The sequence below is a fragment of the Varroa jacobsoni genome, unplaced genomic scaffold (assembly GCF_002532875.2).
Source record: "Varroa jacobsoni isolate VJ856 unplaced genomic scaffold, vjacob_1.0 contig05403, whole genome shotgun sequence".
Taxonomy (NCBI): domain Eukaryota; kingdom Metazoa; phylum Arthropoda; class Arachnida; order Mesostigmata; family Varroidae; genus Varroa; species Varroa jacobsoni.
The window spans coordinates 2,785-9,687 of NW_019215555.1; the positions used below are offsets into that span (position 1 = coordinate 2,785).

The 6,903-nt window shown below is 42.9% G+C and overlaps 7 non-coding genes across 7 annotated transcripts; all 7 read left to right on the forward strand.

Annotated features, from left to right (window-relative positions):
- Window positions 1–289: 289 nt before the first annotated feature.
- Window positions 290–361, forward strand: TRNAD-GUC (transfer RNA aspartic acid (anticodon GUC)). Its single transcript has one exon. It is a non-coding gene; the product is annotated as a tRNA-Asp (tRNA).
- A 642-nt stretch (window positions 362–1,003) lies between these two features.
- On the forward strand, window positions 1,004–1,075 carry TRNAD-GUC (transfer RNA aspartic acid (anticodon GUC)). The gene has a single exon. It is a non-coding gene; the product is annotated as a tRNA-Asp (tRNA).
- A 640-nt stretch (window positions 1,076–1,715) lies between these two features.
- TRNAD-GUC (transfer RNA aspartic acid (anticodon GUC)) lies at window positions 1,716–1,787 on the forward strand. The gene has a single exon. It is a non-coding gene; the product is annotated as a tRNA-Asp (tRNA).
- A 630-nt stretch (window positions 1,788–2,417) lies between these two features.
- On the forward strand, window positions 2,418–2,489 carry TRNAD-GUC (transfer RNA aspartic acid (anticodon GUC)). Its single transcript has one exon. It is a non-coding gene; the product is annotated as a tRNA-Asp (tRNA).
- A 627-nt stretch (window positions 2,490–3,116) lies between these two features.
- On the forward strand, window positions 3,117–3,188 carry TRNAD-GUC (transfer RNA aspartic acid (anticodon GUC)). Its single transcript has one exon. It is a non-coding gene; the product is annotated as a tRNA-Asp (tRNA).
- A 1,327-nt stretch (window positions 3,189–4,515) lies between these two features.
- On the forward strand, window positions 4,516–4,587 carry TRNAD-GUC (transfer RNA aspartic acid (anticodon GUC)). The gene has a single exon. It is a non-coding gene; the product is annotated as a tRNA-Asp (tRNA).
- A 1,219-nt stretch (window positions 4,588–5,806) lies between these two features.
- Window positions 5,807–5,878, forward strand: TRNAD-GUC (transfer RNA aspartic acid (anticodon GUC)). The gene has a single exon. It is a non-coding gene; the product is annotated as a tRNA-Asp (tRNA).
- The last annotated feature ends 1,025 nt before the right edge of the window (window positions 5,879–6,903 follow it).

Here is a 6,903-nt window from a genome sequence, read left to right on the forward strand (position 1 = left end):
TTCTTAGCTTTCATCCGTAGGGCGGCAGAGCCGACGGCCCCCAGCATTACCTTCTGATGGAATTATGCCTGACGACGATACTGGACTTAAAACTCAATACACAAAAAACATTTCCTTCAAATGCGTCATACACAAAAAGTACACTTTCCGCTATTTTCGGTCACGTTTCAGTATTTATTTAAGTACTTCTTTGACTACGTAAAAAAAAACAAATTTATTTCGAAGTTTTAGTACACGTACATGTCATGATTTATTTGACCCCGCCATTTAACTGCTGCTCAATCCGTGATCCTCGTTAGTATAGTGGTTAGTATCCCCGCCTGTCACGCGGGAGACCGGGGTTCAATTCCCCGATGGGGAGAAGAATTTTTCATTTCACAGTGAAATTGATATGTGCACGTTTACATCGTTGGTACACTATAGAAAAAAATCGTCTCAACATAAACTGGATTACGTATTATCTTCGACAATTGTTAGATGCCCTTAGATAAAAAGGGAAGTTTTTCGCTTCAAGTGAAGCAACTAATGATCACGGAATCTGCGCAAAATTTGCCTTAGGTGGTAGCAGCCGAAATCAAAGCACCTCTTCACCGATTTTTAGGTCGCCAAAGTAAACAGGGTTTGCATCATTCAGATCCAGCTTTGAAGAAATTTCGGCGGCTCTAATCTCTGAACCTAATTTTACTACCTTTTGAGTCGCAAAAGTGCATTTCTTAGCTTTCGTCCGTAGGATGGCAGAGTCGACGGCCCCCAGCATTACCTTCTGATGGAATTTTGCCTAACGGCGATACCAGAGTTAAAACTCAATCCACAATGGGCATTTCCTTCGAATGCGCCATACACAAAGAGTACACTTTCCGCTATTATCGGTCACGTGTCAGTATTTATTTAAGTACTTCTTTGACTACGTAAACAACGACAAATATGTTTGGCGAGGAGTCTCAGTACACGTTCTTATCATGAGCTATTTGGCTTCATCCTCTAAATGTTGCGCAACCCGTGGTCCTCGTTAGTATAGTGGTTAGTATCCCCGCCTGTCACGCGGGAGACCGGGGTTCAATTCCCCGACGGGGAGAAGAATTTTTCATTTCACAGTGAAATTAATATGTGCACTTTTACACCGCTGGTACACTATAGAAAAAAATCGCCTCAACATAAACTGGATTACGTAATATCTTCGACAATTGTTAGATGCCCCTAGATAAGAAGCGAAGTTTTTCGCTTCAAGTGAAGCAACTAATGATCACGGAATCTGCGCAAAATTTGCCTTAGGCGATAGCAGCCGAAATCAAAGCACCTCCTCACCTATTTTTAGGTCGCCAAAGTAAACAGGGTTTGCATCATTCAGATCCAGCTTTGAAGAAATTTCGGCGGCTCTAATCTCTGAACATAATTTTACTACCTTTTAAGTCGCAAAAGTGCATTTGTTGGCTTTAATCCATAGGGCGGCAGAATCGACGGCTCCCAGCTTTTCCTTCCGATGGAATTACACCTAACGGCGATACCGTACTCAAAACTCAACACATAGAGAGCATTTCCTTCAAATGCGTCATACACAAAAAGTACGCTTTCCACTATTTTCGGTCACGTGTCAGTATTTATTTAAGTATTTCTTTGACTAGGTAGAAAACAACAAATTTATTTGGCGAAGTCTCAATACACGTTCTTGTCATGACCTATTTGACCCCGCCCTCTAACTGCTACGCAATCCGTGGTCCTCGTTAGTATAGTGGTTAGTATCCCCGCCTGTCACGCGGGAGACCGGGGTTCGATTCCCCGACGGGGAGAAGCATTTTCATGGCAGAATTTTTATACCGCTGGTATACTATAGAAAAAAAATCGCGCCAAAATAAATTGGGTCACGTATTATCTTTGTCTTCAACAATTGTTAGATGCACTCAGACTCTAAGCGAAGTTTCTCGCTTTAAGTGAAGCAACTAATGATCATGGAATCTGCGCTAAATTTGAGCTTCCGGTAGCAGCAGACGAAATCAAAGTAGTTCTTCACCTGTTTTTAGGTCGCGAAAGTAGGCAGGGTTGGCATCATACAGATCCAGCTTTGAAGAAATTTCGGCGATTCTGATCTCTGAGCCTAATTTTACTACCTTTTGATTAGCAAATGTGCATTTCTTAGCTTTCATCCATAGGACGGCAGAGTCGACGGTCCCAGCATTTGCTTCTGATGGAATTATGCCTAACGGCGATACCGTGCTCAAAACTCAATACATAGAGAGCATTTCCTTCAAATGCGTCATACACAAAAAGTACACTTGCCGCTATTTTCGGTCACGTGTCAGTATTTATTTAAGTACTTCTTTGCCTACATGAAAAACAACAAATTTATTTGGCAAAGTCTCAGTACACGTTCTTGTCATGACCTATTTGGCCCCGCCCGCTAAGTCCCAGGTAATCCGTGGTCCTCGTTAGTATAGTGGTTAGTATCCCCGCCTGTCACGCGGGAGACCGGGGTTCGATTCCCCGACGGGGAGAAGAATTTTCCTTGCAGTTACACCGCTGGTACGCTGTAGACAAACAGTCGCGCCAAAATAAACTGGATCACGTATTATCTTTGTGTTGAACAACTGTTAGATGCAGTCAGGCTCCAACAGAACTTTTTCGCTTCAACTAAAGCAACTAATGATCATGGAATCTGCGATAAACTTGAACTTCCGGCAGCAGCAGACGAGAACAAAGCAACTCTTCACCAGATTTTAGGTCGCTAAAGTAGACAGTATTTCTACCATTCGGATCTAGCTTTGAAAAAATTTCGGTGCCCCTGATCTCTGAGCCTAATTTTACTACCTTTCGAGTAAAAAAGGTGCGTTTCTTAGCTTTAATTCGTAGGACGGCAGAGTCGACGGCTCCCAGCCTTTCCTTCCGATGGAATTATGGCTAACGACGATACCGGACTCAAAATTCAACACATAGAGAGCATTTCCTTCAAATGCGTCATACAGAAAAAGTACCCTTTCCGCTATTTTCGGTCACGTGTCAGTATTTATTTGAGTACTCCTTTGACTACATAAACAACGACAATTTTATTTGGCGAAAAGTCAGAGGACACGTTCTTATCATGACCTCTTTGGCCCCGCCCTCTAAGCGTGGCTAATCCGCGGTCCTCGTTAGTATAGTGGTTAGTATCCCCGCCTGTCACGCGGGAGACCGGGGTTCGATTCCCCGACGGGGAGAAGCATTTTCCTAGCAAAATTTTTATTGCGCTGGTACACTGTAAAAAAAAATCGCGCTAAAATAAATTGGGTCACGTATTATCTTTGTCTTCAACAATCGTTAGATGCACTCAGACACTAAGCGAAGTTTCTCGCTTCAAATAAAGCAACTAATGGTCATGGAAGCTGCGCTAAATTTGAGCTTCCGGTAGCAGCAGACGAAATCCAAGCAGCTTTTCGCCAGATTTTAGGTCGCTAAAATAGATAGGACTTGCACCATTCACATCCAGCTTTGAAGAAATTTCGGCGATTCTGATCTCTGAGCTCAATTCTACTACCTTTTGATTAGCAAAAGTGCATTTCTTAGCTTTCATCCATAAGACGGCAGAGTTGACGGCTCCCAGCCTTTCCTTTCGATGGAAGTATGCCTAACGGCGATACCGTACTCACAACTAGACACATAGAGAGCATTTCCTTCAAATGCGTCATACAGAAAAAGTACACTTTTCGCTATTTTCGGTCACGTTTCAGTATTTATTTGAGTATTTCTTTGACTACGTAAGCAACGACAATTTTATTTGGCGAAGTCTCAGTACACGTTCTTATCATGACCTACTTTGCCCCGCCTCCTGAGTGGTGGGTAATCTGTGGTTCTCGTTAGTATAGTGGCTAGTATCCCCGCCTGTCACGCGGGAGACCGGGGTTCGATTCCCCGACGCGGAGAAGAAATTTTCCTTGCACTTACACCGCTGGTACGCTGTAGACAAACAGTCGCGCCAAAATAAACTGGGTCACGTATTATCTTTGTGTTTAACAACTGTTAGATGCAGTCAGGCTCCAACAGAAAGTTTCTCGCTTCAACTAAAACAACAAATGATCAAGGAATCTGCGCTAACCTTAAGCTTCCGGTAGCAGCAGATGAGAATAAAGCAGCTCTTCACCTATGTTTAGGTCGCGAAAGTAGGCAGGGTTGGCATTATTCAGATCCAGCTTTGAAGAAATTTCGGCGATTCTGATCTCTGAGCTCAATTCTACTACCTTTTGATTAGCAAAAGTGCATTTCTTAGCTTTCATCCATACGACGGCAGAGTCGACGGCCCCCAGCATTTCCTTCCGATGGAATTATGCCTGACGGCGATACCGGACTTAAAATCAATACACAAAGAACATTTCCTTCAAATGCGTCATACACAAAAAGTACACTTTCCGCTATTTTCGGTCACGTTTCAGTATTTATTTAAGTACTTCTTTGACTACGTAAAAAAAAACAAATTTATTTCGAAGTTTTAGTACACGTACATGTTATGACCTATTTGGCCCCGCCCTTTAAGTGCATCGCAATCCGTGATCCTCGTTAGTATAGTGGTTAGTATCCCCGCCTGTCACGCGGGAGACCGGGGTTCAATTCCCCGACGGGGAGAAGAATTTTTCATTTCACAGTGAAATTGATATGTGCACTTTTACATGGTTGGTACACTATAGAAAAAAAATCGTCTCAACATAAACTGGATTACGTATTATCTTCGACAATTGTTAGATGCCCTTAGATAAAAAGGGAAGTTTTTCGCTTCAAGTGAAGCAACTAATGATCACGAAATCTGCGCAAAATTTGCCTTAGGTGGTAGCAGCCGAAATCAAAGCACCTCTTCACCGATTTTTAGGTCGCCAAAGTAAACAGGGTTTGCATCATTCACATCCAGCTTTGAAGAAATTTCGGCGATTCTGATCTCTGAGCTCAATTCTACTACCTTTTGATTAGCAAAAGTGCATTTCTTAGCTTTCATCCATAAGACGGCAGAGTTGACGGCTCCCAGCCTTTCCTTTCGATGGAAGTATGCCTAACGGCGATACCGTACTCACAACTAGACACATAGAGAGCATTTCCTTCAAATGCGTCATACAGAAAAAGTACACTTTTCGCTATTTTCGGTCACGTTTCAGTATTTATTTGAGTATTTCTTTGACTACGTAAGCAACGACAATTTTATTTGGCGAAGTCTCAGTACACGTTCTTATCATGACCTACTTGGCCCCGCCTCCTAAGTGGTGGGTAATCCGTCGTTCTCGTTAGTATAGTGGCTAGTATCCCCGCCTGTCACGCGGGAGACCGGGGTTCGATTCCCCGACGCGGAGAAGAAATTTTCCTTGCACTTACACCGCTGGTACACTGTAGACAAACAGTCGCGCCAAAATAAACTGGGTCACGTATTATCTTTGTGTTTAACAACTGTTAGATGCAGTCAGGCTCCAACAGAAAGTTTCTCGCTTCAACTAAAACAACAAATGATCATGGAATCTGCGCTAACCTTAAGCTTCCGGTAGCAGCAGATGAGAATAAAGCAGCTCTTCACCTATGTTTAGGTCGCGAAAGTAGGCAGGGTTGGCATTATTCAGATCCAGCTTTGAAGAAATTTCGGCGATTCTGATCTCTGAGCTCAATTCTACAATACACAAAGAACATTTCCTTCAAATGCGCCATACACAAAAAGTACACTTTCCGCTATTTTCGGTCACGGTTCAGTATTTATTTAGGTACTTCTTTGACTACGTAAAAAAAAACAAATTTATTTCGAAGTTTTGGTACACGTACATGTCACGACCTATTTGGCCCCGCCCTTTAAGTGCTGCGCAATCCGTGATCCTCGTTAGTATAGTGGTTAGTATCCCCGCCTGTCACGCGGGAGACCGGGGTTCAATTCCCCGACGGGGAGAAGAATTTTTCATTTCACAGTGAAATTGATATGTGCACTTTTACATCGTTGGTACACTATAGAAAAAATCGTCTCAACATAAACTGGATTACGTATTATCTTCGACAATTGTTAGATGCCCTTAGATAAAAAGGGAAGTTTTTCGCTTCAAGTGAAGTAACTAATGATCACGGAATCTGCGCAAAATTTGAGCTTCCGGTAGCAGCAGACGAAATCCAAGCAGCTTTTCGCCAGATTTTAGGTCGCTAAAATAGATAGGATTTGCACCATTCAGATCCAGCTTTGAAGAAATTTCGGCGATTCTGATCTCTGAGCTCAATTCTACTACCTTTTGATTAGCAAAAGTGCATTTCTTAGCTTTCATCCATAAGACAGCAGAGTTGACGGCTCCCAGCCTTTCCTTTCGATGGAAGTATACCTAACGGCGATACCGTACTCAAAACTAGACACATAGAAAGCATTTCCTTCAAATGCGTCATACAGAAAAAGTACACTTTTCGCTACTTTCGGTCACGTTTCAGTATTTATTTGAGTATTTCTTTGACTACGTAAACAACGACAATTTTATTTGGCGAAGTCTCAGTACACGTTCTTATCATGACCTACTTGGTCCCGCCTCCTAAGTGGTGGGTAATCTGTGGTCCTCGTTAGTATAGCGGCTAGTATCCCCGCCTGTCACGCGGGAGACCGGGCTTCGATTCCCCGATGCGTAGAAGAAATTTTCCTTGCACTTGCACCGCTGGTACGCTGTAGACAGACAGTCGCGCCAAAATAAACTGGGTCACGTATTATCTTTGTGTTTAACAACTGTTAGATGCAGTCAGGCTCCAACAGAAAGTTTCTCGCTTCAACTAAAACAACAAATGATCATGGAATCTGCGCTAACCTTAAGCTTCCGGTAGCAGCAGATGAGAATAAAGCAGCTCTTCACCTATGTTTAGGTCGCGAAAGTAGGCAGGGTTGGCATTATTCAGATCCAGCTTTGAAGAAATTTCGGCGATTCTGATCTCTGAGCTCAATTCTAC